The sequence below is a fragment of the Contarinia nasturtii genome, unplaced genomic scaffold, assembly GCF_009176525.2.
Source record: "Contarinia nasturtii isolate CC-2019 unplaced genomic scaffold, AAFC_CNas_1.1 Cnas_scaffold_1964, whole genome shotgun sequence".
NCBI lineage: Eukaryota > Metazoa > Arthropoda > Insecta > Diptera > Cecidomyiidae > Contarinia > Contarinia nasturtii.
The window spans coordinates 1,421,569-1,438,325 of record NW_022199294.1 but is presented as its reverse complement, the minus strand read 5'-3'; the positions used below and the strand labels follow the sequence as shown (position 1 = coordinate 1,438,325).

The window sequence follows — 16,757 nt, the reverse complement described above, 5'->3', positions numbered from 1 at the left end:
TCTCAGTCCCCTCAGTCTCTGTCCCTGTATCTCTGTGTGTGCATCACGCTCATTCACAGCACATACAAAAACGTAACTACAATTTAACAATTTGAAGATTGAAGATGGTTGATGGTTTCGATTTGGTCGTATTAATTCCACTTAAGCATAAATATCATATCAACTCGAGTGAATATCCACTTAAAAACTTTTTAAATGCTAACGACCGTTGCTTTAGTGCAATGTCCATCTATCAAATGGCAAACTAACTGGGATAATTGCACATATGTACTGCATCCAATTGGAAGAGCGTGTGGGGCAGAGAAAGGTACCGACAGAAACCATGAGAAAATGGCTATTTTTATGGCATTGGCGTGCAAAACATGAACTTTTCACAATTTATTTCGTGAAAATCTTTTAATCCCAGGACTGCAGAGATTAAGAGTGTGTGTGCAAGTGAGTGAGAGAGACAGAGGGAGAGGGCAGCACCAAGCCAGAGCGAATGAGATATTTTGTGTGGAAAGTCATCGTGTTACCATTGATGACAACAAAATTTCAAGTCATTATATATGTTGGAATGTCGCCGTCGTTGGTCTCTGCTGCAAAACATTTTAAATGGGTCGACTGATGGATATAAACACGCAATTGCAGCATGTCGGATATGCGACAAAAATATCATGTATTGTATTCTTTTGAAACTGCAGTTTGGCGAAATTGCCACACATTCATTCATTCGTTCGCCTCACATTATTCGGTATGGATGGTGGTAATATATGTGAAGGAAAAGCATAAAAACGGACACAGATAAACCCATGAAAATTTTATTTGTTGTTTGTCCACGTCCATATTCGAATAGCACTACTCATCGCAATCCAAACAGTGTACTAAATGGAAAAACAACAGTAAAAAAGTGAAGAAGAAAAAAAGGAAGAGGCGAGCGCACCAAATAAATGTTCTATTCCATTTCACATGCTGAATTATTTAATTTTTTTATACTTTTTTTTAGAATGTGATGTTGTGTGTGTGCTGTTGGATGAGTTTTTCTATTATTATGCCAAAGAAGCAGGCCAGTAGAATTTGTAGCGATGCACTTGACGGCGTGTTTTTCTGTATGAAAAACATTTCATTTTGTTATTTAAAGTTCGTTTAGAACATAAAATGATAACACAAAATGAATAATAGAACGACAAGATGAAAAATACGGTTCACATTTTGCCGGCATCCACAGTTGAAAAAGCTTAAAAATGCATTCCATAAAAATGGTGCTAACATTATGGTACGATGTGTATTCGTGAAATGCGTGACAATAATAATGATGACATCGTCAACAAATTGACACAAGCGTATTAATACGAAAGGCATTAAAAATGAGACAGAAGCCATCATGCGAGACAAACGACACATTTCAAGAATTGAAACGAAACATTTTCAGCGATACAACGACAAAGATGACGACGACGATTGGTGATGTGGCTCGGTATATTCGTGAATACACGCAAGCCAAATCTGAAAGTCATGAAGCTTTTTGAGCCAAATACAAGTGGCCATTTGCAATGTTTGCTCGTTGATCCGTACTCGCTCTCTTTATATATCTTTCTTCCTCCGTCTCCTCGCCGAATGGATGGAAAAAAGTTTATGTTTACTTTTCAGTCACACAGAATAGCATGGTTTTTATTTCGCATCGTTTCATCGCACTTGCATCCGCTCCAAATGCTGTGAATTACGGTCTTGGCGAAAGCAACATTTTCTTTGGCCCCAGCGCATTTTAATTATCATGTATTTCGAAATAAGCTGACATGTAATTTAAATTCTAATTACAAACACCACCACAAAATACTCCTTTTTTGTGCAAAAAATCCTCCAAACAAATAAACACATACTCGCTCATTACTTTGTCGCAAGAAAACGTTCAAATGCCTTCGCCTCGCCTTCGATACTCCTTGCCATCGCATGAAAGTATACATGATATACGTAATGTGTGTATGTATCAATGTAATTAGGTTGAAATACACGCTTTGCGCTCGACATTTTCATTTCTTCGAATGGAAAATACACCATCTTCAACCAATAAGCTCCAAATGAAAATGATATCTTTGCCACATTGCTATCACACAAGCAATAGCTAATGTTGATGCAATCTCGCTTTTTATCCGAACTCGCGCCCACCCATTCGGTTGTCGTACGCGCGCGCCCGCCCATATTGTGGCTTCGTTCTCCGTTTCCTGATCTTGTAACTTTTGCATATTTTTGTTTTCCTTTGCTAGATATTATTATTCGATTACAAATGTGCACCAATGCTAAATAGATCCAAATATAGTGTACAGATAATTGTATAAATGAAATTCACATTCAATGATGTAACTATGTCGCATCTATACATTCACTTAATACTTTGCTACACAAACACGTCACACTATACATACTTCTCATTAAAATAACATGCACTCGATCCATGTATTTGTTCATTGCAGCGAAAATTCACTCAAAAAGCACATCTTGTTAAATTTGTGCATGACACGATAAAGACAGTGTGTGTTTGTGTGCAAACCAGCATTCCATTGCATACTTGTTTGCAAAGTTTTATTTTCATTTTCTCGCCATACAGAAATGTTGTTGCGAACATCGGTGATATGATGAACTCGATATTAATTCAACTACACGATAGTTTTCACTTCGTTTAAATTTGGTTCAAGGTATTTTTTTCCAACCAACTTTTCCATCATTCCAATTGAAAAACACAAACTTTTCACGTCGCGCTGCAATCAAAAAAAGAGAGGAGAAAGCAAGCATGCATTGCATTAAATTCGAAACTCGAGAAAGGCACCCTGAAGCAATGACATTTTTTGCAAAGTCATAAAATTGAATTGGAATCTTTTGAAGAGTGAAAAATTCCATTGTGATTTTTTCTTGCCCGCCAGACGAACAACGTTATCAAAAATTGTTTTAAATTATACAATAAGAGTGTGGTGGTGGGGTTTCGATTCGGTTATTTGTACGTCAATATATACAATTCAGTGCTATGCACTTTTATTATTATCTCATAACTGGTTGCTTTATGATAATGTTATTGTATATCTTACGGCTAACGAGTGTTTTATACAACATGTTTCAACCATAAAGAAAACAGAATCGCATCGATTTCATCGTTCGTGCATCGCTACGAAATTTGACATCCTTTGTTCTTGGTTGGCACATTGATTCTTTTGCGTTGCAAACACAAGCAAAGAGACTGGGTGAAGCGACGAATGTGTGTTGTGACTGGGGGTGTTTGTGTGAAACTGTACCGAATTTCTCCCGTTGATGTTTGACATTTCTGTTTTTTTACATATTAAATTTCGAGCACCGTCTGATTGGCATCATCCTTGTGCTCATATTTGCACATTTCAATTCAATCTGGCAACTTCAGTAGACAAATTCACTCAAAACAATCATGCTGCGTATCATATTAGCAATACAATTTGATTTTGTTTTGTCTAACAACCAAAATACGAGACAATTTCGTCATCATTTCAGCAATGGATGTCGTATTCTTTTTTTTTGTGTGATCACCAAATGGTGATGTTTCAAATTGTAATTGCGATTCTACGTGACACACAATGGATATTTGCACGCCAAAAATCTTACGATAAAGGATGACTGTTCACTTTTATGATTTTCATTGATAATTCGCATTCGTATCGTCGTCGTCGACATCATCGTCATAATAATGGAGTTTGAAAGTCTAATTATGGCATCAATGATCCACGTACGATAGAGACATTTGAAATTGTGCGTTTTGTCATATTCGCAAAATCAATCGAAAAGCTGCCGTTTATGCAAGTTCGATGGCAACTCAATCGTCTGTTGTGGCCTAAACACTGTCGCATTGCATTAACGATGCCAAACGATTCCATTGACACCATAGCGAAAGCATAGTAATTATTCGAAGCTGCAGATGCTGCATATCGATACTGTATGTCGGTCGTTAAATACCAAATGATTGTTTTCAGTCGTAATTTAATAGCAATCTCACCCACGAAAGCAAATGCCATCATCAGTATCCTCAACATTAAAATTGTAACGCTAGTTTGATGCTCAAGTTATCAGTTTAGTTTTGGTTTAAGTGACGGCTGCTTTCATTTACGCAGCCATTGATGCAAATAGGCGAACACCAAACATGAGATACAACCGAACAAATGATAATCATCATAATTTCACACTTCAACCACACTATCCAGAGGAAAGCGTACGCCGTACACCAACTACAGATACGGCACTGTATACAAAACATTTCCAACTTTGATAACAAAACTGCAACATAATCGGACAGCTTTTTTGAATGCATCCACAGCCATACACTGCATCGCATCAAATTGAAACCATCTAAAACGTTTCAAAGAATCGAGGGGATGGAGTGGCAGAGGGAAGCTCGTATACATCAACTCACTTAACATCACAACGATTAGATTAAAAAAAAACTTCTATTAAAACATGATATGTCCAATAAAAATTGTTGTACAAACATGTCTAAACGAGCGATACATTGACCATTTTAGGAATAGTGCAAAGCAATGGTGTCTGCAGTAATACACATTCTACATTTGAAAATCGCCCTTCACTTGTTTTATAATGCACTGCATGTCATCAATAGTGTCCATTTCATTTTTTCTATCCCTCTATACCTCTCTCTTTCTCGCTTCGTTTTTATCGTCCATATCACATTTGGGTTGTATCGTTGTCGATTTTAGCGAGCGACGCATGCCAATGCCGAGAATATTTGGTCGTGTAAACTTTTATTTCATTTGGGTGAAGTTGTTGCGATTTTTGGTTGTTATGACATCAAAATTGTTTGTTTGATCGCTATGTTTATGGTTATGATGTTCAAACAATTTCTCTCCAAATTTTGACCTTTTTTTACGATGGGATTTTTGTCAAATAAAAACACCGAATTGACGAAGTCGCCACATCTGCATCGGCGCACTTTAGCAATACGTATACATAATATTCACAGTGTTGAGGTCGTTTCTGTAATGGCAATGAATGAAGTGACACAAACTCAAAGAAAACTAACACTCTCTGTAGCAACTGGAACTGAAGATGATGAAGAAAAAAAAGAAAACTGAGAGAAAAAAGTTACTATCGTTTACTCATAAAAACTCCAGGCACTGTGTAAACAAAACTAAGCATTTCTCTTGGTTCTCGATTTTTCTTCTTCTTGCTATGAAGTTCTTGTGCCATCGAGACTTATCCTGAGTTAGTTGTGCGCGTGTTGTTTTGACATTTGGCAAATTTTTGCCCATCATTTTGACACGACAACCGAATAAAAAGCATCAAGCAGCCAAACAGAAATGTGAAACTAAACAGAGTGAACACCACTTGCCGAGCAATAATCCAGAGCAACACAAAACAGTTAACGAATCGAGACGAAAGCTATAACCATCACAATATCATGCCAAAAACTGAAATACCATAAACGAACAAGCATTTGTAAATATCGTTCTGTGGCACTTTTAACGTTTCGCAAAACATCAAGAAAAAAAAAACAAACACACAAACCGAAAATCAACTGGGAAAATGTGGATGCAAAATTATTTGGCTTTTAAGCGGTTGTATGACGCTGTTTTGGTGAACGTATCTTATTTGGGATTATCTTGTGATTAAGATAGTTTATTCAGAGTTATTTTATGCCATCTCACGGTTTCATGATGATGTTGAAACATTGTATTGCTTTGTTTTCATCGTTTTTTATTCGTCAACAACAAAAAAAAAATCATTTATTCATGACTTACAATGCGATGCATTTGTCGTAATGTGTCTGGTAATCAAATTTAACGACCAAATTGTTTTTTTCACTCATCAAAACACTCGTACGAGGCATACATGCATGCATATTTCCGTGGCGATGACTGATGGCTTTCGCAAAGAATTGATTGAAAAACGGATCCGAATCATGGTGATGAATATTTATTGAGATTCCATTTTTTTTTCGGATCATAACGTTGTAATGCATTGGAATTTCAATTTTGATAGGAATTTTCGGCAAATAAAATGACGCACCACCAAAAGAGAGTGAGTGAGTGAGTGAGAGGGGGAAGTTGAAAGAGAAAGAGAGCAGTTTAAATAATGAATATCAGCATGAGATTACAAATCATTTAAATACCGCAGCATATGACACAAATGGTGTGATAAATCCAACCAAAAGAGACAATACGTAACCAACATATCAAAAATAAAACATAAAGCAACGTACGAGCAGTGTACATCCGATCGCATCCAGAACAAATAAAAACATACATAAACGAAATTAATTTGCAACATAATAAATTTTTGAGCAACATTTTTATGTGAATACATTTTCGACCGATAAATCACAATCGACCGGAAAATGGCAGAGGAAAAGACACTGAAACTGATTTATGTATCGATCGAATGAGGCAAAAGCACATCAGAAATGCCAAAAAATGCGAGAATTATATGAAAATACTATCCTGTGTGTGTGTGGTTCTGTATCGGTTAGATAGTAGTCATAGTTTGGTTGGAAAAATCTCGCACCCGTTTGCTTGTGCTAATTCATTATTCCCGGGGATTTTTTTTTGTTCAATTGAATACACATTTTTCGCGGCTGCTGCGTTTTCAAAAAAAAGTGTTACGCGAAACAGAAAAAAAAGAACACACGAGAATAATGTCAAAGAAGTCGGTCAAAAGAGTAAAATATTCATTCGCAAGCCATAATCGGATTGAAACAATCGGCCAAATGTAAAAATAAACATCTCTTTTCTGGAGCCAACGGCAAAATTAAAAAATACTGATGCTGAACGCCAACAAAAAAAAACACAAATAAAACACAAAAACATCTGAAAAAAAAATCTAATTTAGATGTCACAAACGAAAACATACGCATTGAGTACGACATATCCAGAAAAGTCGACAAATTTCAAAGATACTTTTTATTTCATTTCGATCTGTTTTCTAAACCAAACAATTTTCCAACTGACGTTATTTTTTTTTGTTGTTGTCAATACATATGTGTGCGTGTTTGGAAAAAATATCTGAGTGAGATTCAGAGACGGTTAATGGCCAAATTGAAGTCGCACATTTATGAAAGCACAGAGTATGCTAGCGAAACAGTTCAAGCTTTTCGCTTTTATCGAAATATGAGAATTTGGCTGGTGAATGTGTGTTTGTGTAAAAGAGCGCTGTGTGTGGTTGAAAACGAAAAATAGTGCAGATGATGATGGCACCATATTGTCTGAAACGAAATTGACAAAGAGAATGAGGAGCAAAGCATACGCGTTTCGAAACATACGCACCGAATAGAAAAGCATTCCAGCCCGGAGAGTCAAAGCCATTATAAGGATAGATGTTGGTGCGGCGCTAGCAACACATAACGATGTATCGTAGGGTTTGCGCGCCGTTCACTTTTGTTTACTGAGATATTGATGTGGTTGTATCGCATGGCATATATGTGGTCACGCGTTGACCTTTTTTCGGGGCTCAATTCCATCGCTTGCTCGCGTCTCTCTTTTTTTTCATTTATTTTACATTTTTGCTTTCGAAATCAGTACCGTGATAATGTCATTGTTTTTCGTTCCATGCGAATAACATTCGATTTTTGGCTGGCATTATCATTCCCATTCTCGTGTTCGCATTCACTTTTTTCTATCTTTGTTTCTGCTCTCAATACGATCGAAATTCATTTTCTCGGTCGTGCATTCACTCGTTACTTGCTGTTCAGTGTTTACGATTTGCTGCCAAAAAGAGTGGATGGAAATGAGATTGCCATTACGTTGTTTTCTATGCATCGTATGACGAGAAACCAAGTAGAAACACGCACACAAAATAAAACAAAATAATATTGAATGTTCGAACTGTTGTTCAACATCCACCGCATCAAACACAAATTCGGCAATGTTCTAATAGGATAAGGCTCAATATTTTTCACATTACTTGGTTACATGGTTGGTGCTGTAGGTATCCTCGCTTCGACTTCATTTGACCATTCGTTTCGGTTCGCCATTGGGTGGCGTCAGCTGTTACCACTTTACCATAAAGTGTTTATTCACTAAACTGATGAATTCCGTGATGACCGATTCTTATTGGAAACTACAGTATTATTTCGGGCATTTTGATCGGATGTCAACGATTGCATTTGCGCCTCGATGGGAATATTTAGTTTCTCTATTGATTGAATGGATTTGCTTGAAATGATGAGCATCTGCTATTGAATGTAAATAAAAATCGTTTTTCATCTGCAGTGCAGGAATTGAAATGGCCATTGAAATTGAACGGTCAATTGATGGTCATGAATGGATAACGCTACTTCATTTTCTCGTTTGATTTGCAAGTTCATTGTTTGAACATTATTCTAACAATGAACTCGGGGGAGAATTCAAAGCAAGGCTCGTTAACGTTGACGTGTGAATGAGTGCGTTTCGTATTAATGCAGTGTTTGTTGTTTTGTTAGTTTTATATTTGGTGCTGAAACATTACGTTAAATGTAAAAGATCACGTTCGTTGTTATATAATCTACCTCTGCGTTCGCATTACCTTCATATCAGCGAGTCTTGATTCAAAGAATAAATGTAAAGCAAAGCGGATGTTGATTCAAAACAGAAGAGAAAAAATCATCTTGCGAGATAATATTTTATGAAAGCTAAATGATTCTAGTAAATTGAAGAATTTTCTGTGAGCAATTATCATAGCATTTCCTTGATCAGAAAAGAGTGCTACCAAAGTAGCTAATTATTTTTAATTTAAATGTTTGTCATCAAAGTCAAAAATGTCGAGATAGAGCCTCTCGAAACTAAATCTAGTTGCAAAATGTTGCGGAAGTTATTACTATGAAAAATGCTGTCATCAGCAAATTATAGACTTAATTGGTACAAAAATATAGACTGAAAATATAATCTTTGATAAAATCAACGGGTTGGCGAAAATGAGATTCATTATCCGCTTATTTTAATCAGCTCAGCGTTAAAATCAAACATGAAAAAAACGTGGCCCAATTAGTGTAGTTCTTTGAAAGATAAAGAAGTTTTTCCATCAAAGATGATAAGATTAGAGAAAAAAGCGCTTCCTACATACGATGATTCCCTTGGGATTTATAATAACTTAAGGGAAATTTAAGGAAACTCCGTTGAATCTTTTTGTGACATTATTGAATTCACCATACACATTCTCCTCGTTTTATTAAAGGAATGTAAATGATCTATTAAAAGTGGTGTGTTGGCAGGCTTTAATATGACTATGAGATTTTAACATGTGGCTTGATGCTCTCTTATATTTTTATCGATTTTTATTTCACGTCTTTTTGTATGCTTTTAACATGATGTTTTTCATTTTTGTTTTCAGAAAAATATTTCGATTCGTGATGGTTATTGATCCATAAAACAAAGTAAGTACTAAAAAAGACATTTTTAAAATATGAGTAATTAAAAAATTATATCGTTTGCATGTTAAATTTCTTGTGGAAAATTATTTTCAATTGTATCGAGAAAAAAACCCGTAAAGCGGTCCCATTTTCAATTTATTGTCAATTGAGCGTTTCAACCAAAATTGTTTATCTTCTCAGTACTTACCTGAACCACACGACCTAATACAATATCCTTTTTATTTACCAAATCTCAACATTTTCGATGAAATTATTCAATGGATAAAACCACGAACAATAGAATGATATCGTGACTGTGAAAGCATTGACCCAAACAAAAAAGGCAAAATATGATCTAACTTGTGCTAACTTTTGATTGGGATTGTTATTCAACAAAATTGTTGTCAATTTTTCCGTATCACAAGTAACTTTGGGTTGATCTTGAGTCTCCCACTCTCGTTCGCTTGAACAAAACAAACACAAAACCCAAAATATACAGCCAATAACAATGTCATGCGAGTACTTACGAACCGTGCTCAAGAAGAAGAAAAATGTGAATAACAACCAAATGCCCGTACAACTACAACACGTATTCTATATAACTTCGGTGAAACGGCGATTATTGTTTCCATTGTTACATGATTTCACTTTCTATTGTTGTTTTGGGGTGCTCAGTATTGTTCATTTTGTTCTATTCATGCTACGACTTTAATTCTTTTTCTCTTGTTGCTCATTCACTTCGACCTCCTTCCCCCCACCAAAAATAAAGTTGACCGTAAACGATGAACACACGGATAACAATATACATCGCAGACCTGACGTAAAGTTTGGCTCCGATTTCAGTTCCTCGTTATTTTATGAACTTTCAATGTCAACTGAGAGTTAACTTGTCCAAATTTAGTAGAGATTTTATTGCCATCTAAAATACTAGTATCATTTATGCGTTCACTTTAGTTCGAGTCAAAGGAAATCTATGGCAGTAAAATACAAAATGTGTGTGTCGAAATGACATGCTAAATTGAAATAATAAATGATATAAGGCAACCATTTTTGCTACAAATAAGTTACGCCAAGATCCTGAAGCCTTTTTAACTTGTGATTAATAGAAAATTCACTTTCACATGCTTTTGCATAAAGTTAGCATGAGATTTTTCGGTGGTGTTTTTCCTCAAAATAAACTAGTTGTTCTCGAAATAACACTGTGGTGTAATAGTCTGTTAGTGATTGCATACTGCCAGTAGATTATTTTAGTGAAAACGTGTGAATTTGTTGTGTATGCCAACTATTTGGCATGACCTTTTAATGGTAATTTCAACTTTCGATAACATTTAATGTTACTTAGGTGACCGTTTTAGCTGTGCTCAGCAATTTTACCAAATTTCCCAGATTGTTGTTCTCGTTTCGGTTTTTCCTCATATTTATCTAGTTTGTTTTTACGGAAAAAGTTTTTCGCTTCGATCTTTATTTTCAGATTAATGTCATTTTGGACAGAGTCAACTGTTCCTTATCGACACAAGCAAAGAGAAAATTCATTACATTTTTTCGTCTCTCTCTCTCTCTCTCTCTCTCTCTCTCTCTCTCTCTCTTGTCATAGAAAGTATGTTTTTCTTCGAAACAAAAAAAAATGGGGTAGAAAAAAATGAATACCATTCAAGGGCAAGAGATTATGTCATAATGTACTTCGGAATCAGCGATAGAAGGCGCACATTTGAAGTGAAACAAATCCGCAAGTAAAACTCGAAAAGCGCAAAAAATGTAATTTTTGCCTAAAAATACTTCGGTAAAAGATCAGTCAATGTTTGGTATGAGAGGGGCTAATTTCTGTTGTTTAAAGCATACTTTTCAAATCGGAATGTCCGCCACAAGCAATACAATAGACGCAACGTGTACGTATTATTCGAAGTAAAAAAAATCATTAAAATTCCACCAAAAACACATACAACCGAAATCCAAATGACGACATTTTCGGAGCCGCATCTTCTTAAACTGTTCTCAATGCAACGACTTTGTCATTTTTATATACGTAACGAGACAAATTAGCATTTAAATGGAAATGGAATAAACTCTGCATGTGTTTTACTAAACTTTTTGTTGTGCATTAAAATGTATTCGAAGTTCTTGCGTCGATTTCAAATGCTGCTGTGAACATGTTGCACGAAATACATGATGGAAGGGAAAAAAATCAATATAATGTTGGAGACAATGAGAAAAATTAAATGAAAACAAAGAATTGGGTGGAGCATATTTCGTAGCGTGTGATCAAAGCTTCATTTTCAGTGAAAATGTTACACCGCAAGTACTAACATTATTATTCATGCAATGTCTGTTGCGGAAACAGTTTTCCTTGCTAAATCGTTAATGTTTGTTCAGTTTTAAAAACCATTTACCAGTTGAAATGGCCATGCTTAACGACTACCGAAAATACCGCGCGTACACATTCAATTCAATGCTGATCATATTTGAACCTGAAATCCAACAACTATTACCGCTTTATTTACTCGTTTTAATGAATTTATTCTTGGTAGCCATAAGAAAATACCAAGAAAAAGAAATTTTGTGGAGCTTTAAAATTTAAATGACAACCATTGAAATGCTGAGACATACGTTTTCGTTAAGCGAAAGTTGTCGGTCATGGTCATTTGTAGAGCGAAATCGTGGGAATGACTTGTCAGTGTTCACAGTTTGTGCGCGCACAAGTGGTTGTCTAGCTCAAGTCAAAGTCAATTGACTCGATTCGAAATAAGTACGAGAAATTTGCAAGTTGTATATGTTTGAATGCCATACAATATTGATGATTTTCACAATCGATTTCATTTATTTTTGTGTTTTCTTGGCATCCAGAGACTACACAAATTCAATCACAACGCACCCACATCAACTGAATGATGTAAATAATTCGCATTCTGAATCGAAATCGTAGCACTGATTCAATAAATAAACGTCAACCCAACAAATTGGAATTGCTGGAGTCGACAAAGTTTTATCGTTTTGCTTCAGTCTTGAAACGATGCTGCACGATGTTTTTGATGGTGAATAATTAATTTTCTACTAAACATTTTCTCGCTGTAAGTGTATTTCTTACATTCATATCAATTAATATTTGTGTAAATAAAAGGAGTTGCATGTTGTGCACAATCAAAATGATGTTACAGAAGGATCGGCTCTAATGGAATCGCCAACGTAAAGACGGAAAACTACACGAGTTTCTTGCTGTGTGAGAGAGTGTTTTGCGCTCAAATCCAAAGCATATGCAAAACGAAAGCGGTGTGTGTGTGCGTGTGGTGGAAGGTGTACGGCGCACACAAGAGCGTCTAGGTACACGTTTAATTATTGTTTGCACACTGGATTACCATTAGAGTTGAAGTAAAAAGTTAAATGCGAAAAGCATTCGTAAATTTAAAGAGTAATAAACAAAACAAATGTCGGAATCAAATAGGAAATGTACAGACACACAACATAAGAATTTTCAAAAAGCATCTAAAACACATAAACATAATGAAGAACAGAAAATGTGATGGCACGGCTGCTACTGTTTATCCAAACCAAAATACATAGAGAGAAAGAGAGAAGCACGCGGTGCGGACGGAATGGAAAAGTGCACAAAAGAAAATATACCTACCTACGTATATGCTTTGGCCACTCAGCGTAAATGAGCGTCTTGAATCCGAGATTATGTTCATTATTAATTCTCTTTGGATGGCAAAAAGGATTCACTGTATTTGTTTTGTCAACGCTGTATGTGTTATTCACTTTAACCATGCTTTTTTAGTGTTTATCATACTGTTTCTATCCGGTAAACATTTATCATTTTTGAGTGTTTTGTATCTCTCTACTTCTTTTTTACATTGCTCAATGTCTATTTCTCATATAATTCTCCGGTGTTTTATTTGCATCACTTTGGTACGATGCGAGTCGTAAGTTGATATTTAACACAATATGAAATATAAAGTTTGTGTTTGTTATCGCTGCTTCTTTTTTTTTCTTTTTTGAAGCAAAAACCAGCGAGACTGAGTGGTTGCCACTAGCGTTTCGATATTAAATCTAATATTGCAAAAACATTCGCTAACGATGACAACAACAAAAACAACAACGACGACGACGACAATGATGACAAGTGGAGCGATGTGCGTTTGTGTTGCTGAGTGACGAAAAGCATGAAAAGAATAATAACGAGTCGAAATTATATTTTATTTTCCAATTTTCCAACGAACAAACAAACAAATGTACCAACCAGCAAATCGTAAACCAACGTGAATCACTGGCCACTGTATACCATAGCACGATGTACCGAGGAAAAAAAAGGTTATTTTCTGTGTGATTGTGTATTTGTAACGATAAAATGCTGGTTGCTTGTTTTTTCTTTCTTCAAAAGTTTAACCAGTTTGATGAGCACAGTAAATTAGATCAATGACATTGAACGGGGACTTTGAATGCGTACGGATGTTGAATCGAAATATGGCCGCAAGAAATCTTTGTACACAAAAACGTTATTGAAATCAAATTTTCCGCAATTGCTTTAAAGCTTCTTTAAATTTTATGAAGCTGTTGCTTTTATTGTATTGCTCAAGCGGTAAAATAGATTTTTAAATTTCATTCAATCTGACATAAAATGCCGTTGACACAAATCATAACTTTTTCATAGGCCATACGCTGGCCATCATTAAGATCGATTCAAAGACACCATCATTATATCATTTATCATCATTCGTTCTTATCGGTACAGGTGAGAAATCAGACACCGGACACTTTTGCATATTCACTGGTGTGCGGACATTGGCAAAGTAAGTAATTTACGGCCATTGCAAATGATAATGTTTTTATCTCTTGAAACCATTTCCCACGCTAAAATGAAATGAAATGATGTGTCATAAACATGGACGCTCATCGCTCACTCACACATACACAATGTTCCGGCATCGCTGTGTACAAAGCTGCGTAGAAAATTCATCAAGTGCGATGTGAATGTGGCACGTGGAATAATTATGCACATGAAATAAATTCCCATTAGATACCTTTGAATGCCACTTGCCACACATAGATTTATTCATTGTTTTGTGTACCATGGAGCGACGGCGCCTCCTTCTTGTGTGAACGAGCAAACAAGATATAAAGATACCGTGCCGATGGATGTTTGGTCGTGCGTAAGCAAATGTCCACACTCTGCACAGCAAAAAAAAAGAGAAGAGATTTCATTCCAAAAAAAGGCTGGATTTTGATAATTCAGCACCTTGTCCACAAGCACAAACGAGTTCATATATTTTTAGTATACTAATTGCATGAATTGCAAGCTTCTGAGGTGTGTATTTTTATGGCCTATAAGCTGAGCTCAAATGTAATAAAGTAAATTTTTATGTTGGACATAAATATAAATTAGACTCTCTCAGCATCGAGTTGGTCAGTGCTTTTCTTTCGACATCATTTGAAAAAAATGTGAATGAAATTCCAAAGATTTTACGCGTTTTTTCAGCTATTCCTGTTAAAAAATATGGGGGAATCGTGAAGAAGGGAGAAAGGCATTAAAGCAATTTCTAGCTCAGTATTTAGGTCGAATTCCATACATCAGCACGAAGAATGGACTGATGTTTGTTTGTTTTGTATGTATTTTTTTTATTTCTTAAGTCTTTGTCTTGACGTCTTTTCTTCGTCGCTGCCACTGTTTGCCTGATCATCCTGTGTTTTTCTCTGTTCACTTTTCTTTGCTATTCTTTTTTTATGTAGATACATGTTTTTCCCACAACTTCTATGCTGTAATTACATAATGTTGATATTTTCGGCTTCAAAAATTCAGAGAAAAAGAAAATTCGAAGAGAAGTCGAAGAAAAAAAACAGTTAACAGCAAAAACCGAAACAAACATGCAGATGTACGTTTATTTGTATTTTGATAAGCTTAGATAAAAGCAAGTACAAATGGAACGAAAGAAAAACGCAGAGAAAGTGAAGAGAGAAAGCTAGTGAGAAAAAACTTCCATCCAGATGAATTTCCTTATTTATTTCCGTTCCGTTTGGCTACCAAAAGCGCATCATTAAAACTTTATTATAAATCTTTTTACTCTCTGTCTTTTCTGGGCATCGTGTTGGCTTTTGCATTATCTTCCAGTGATTCTTGTGTTTTTTCTCTTTTGTTTTGATTATTTTCGTTTGTTTTTTTTTTTCGACTTCAAAAGCCACTGAGAGGCTGGTGCAAGATCTCATGCCGGACCAGCAAATTCGTTCAAAAGCTTTTTTAGCTCATTCGTAAAACAAATTTGTGAAAGTTGAATGTTGCAACGCAAATAGAGAAAAACAAATTGGTTTTTGTTGGCATTCACCACCGGCTGACATGGTTCCCTGCGTCTAATCGAAAAAAATTGTAAATAGCATTCGAAATATTTACCCGAAGGTGTTATTATTATAATAAAACTCACTATATCCCAGTTGGAAAAAATACGTAAGAGATCAAGGCACACAACAGGATGAAGCAGTCAAGTTTTATATATATAAGTGCGAATAAAGAGAAAAAGTTTTTTTCTTCTTTTTTTATCGTTATTGTTTGTTATTCGGTTTACAATTTCTTTTTGCTCTGGCTCTCACTTTTGGCCATCAGTGAAATCAGTGTGTTTGTTTTTGTGTCAGTGAGCGTTTAGTTTGCGCATCAAAGTGGTTCCAGTCGAGTTATTGCACATTTAACAACACAAAAGCGCACTCGTATACACGCACACACATGAATTCTATGTATCCAATGTCCATTTGGATGTAATGGTTTCTGAATTCCGTTTACTGCCCTCTGCCATTCTTTTCCAAACCCTAATAGCAGCAAAAGCGAGATATATAAACTCGTTCAAAAATTTTGACCGTTTCTATTTTCATCGAAACAAACGTCAGCATTTTGGAACATGAATTGGTCTCTGGAGTGTGTTTAACCCATTTTATGTTCATCAGTTCGTGTTCGTTTTTTTTGCTTTGCGAATAAATTTCTCTCTTCTCTTTTTATCTATCATTCATTTACTGAGACATTAAACATAAAAATAGGAAAAATATTCCAATGTTTTATTTTAGACTGATGGTCTATGTCAACTTTTGCACATTGTTTGATGTCCAAAAAAGGGACACATATGAATTATGAACATCAATAACTATATTCCCCATAAAAAAAAGTGAACAAGTTTACATTGACTATTTTGCAAACATAGGTTATTGGCATACACTGCCCGCAACCGAAAAAAAAAAAATCAAAAATAGAAATCAGTCAAACACCGCATTTCGACCAGACAAAAATTCATGACAAACAATTTTGTTCAAATATTTTCCAAATGCAAAAACATCAGAATGTAATAAAATTGAGCACTTTGATCATCTGCCCGTCCATCAAATCAATGGCTGCCGTAATCGTAAATGTATTTTGGTTTGTTCGAGCCAACCGAAAATTTACCCTCTGGCCGTAAAAAATGGT

General features: G+C 35.5%; 1 protein-coding gene across 3 annotated transcripts in view; it reads left to right on the top strand.

Annotated features, from left to right (window-relative positions):
* LOC116347548 overlaps nt 1–16,757 on the top strand; it is a 244,078-nt gene that overhangs the window by 108,116 nt on the left and 119,205 nt on the right. For 2 of the 3 annotated variants that reach the window (XM_031778170.1, XM_031778168.1), the window contains exon 3: nt 9,310–9,352. The exons of the other annotated variant lie outside the window; for it this stretch is intronic. The gene's annotated coding sequence lies outside the window, so the exon portion shown is untranslated. The remainder of the gene's footprint in view (nt 1–9,309; nt 9,353–16,757) is intronic. 3 annotated transcript variants of the gene reach the window in all.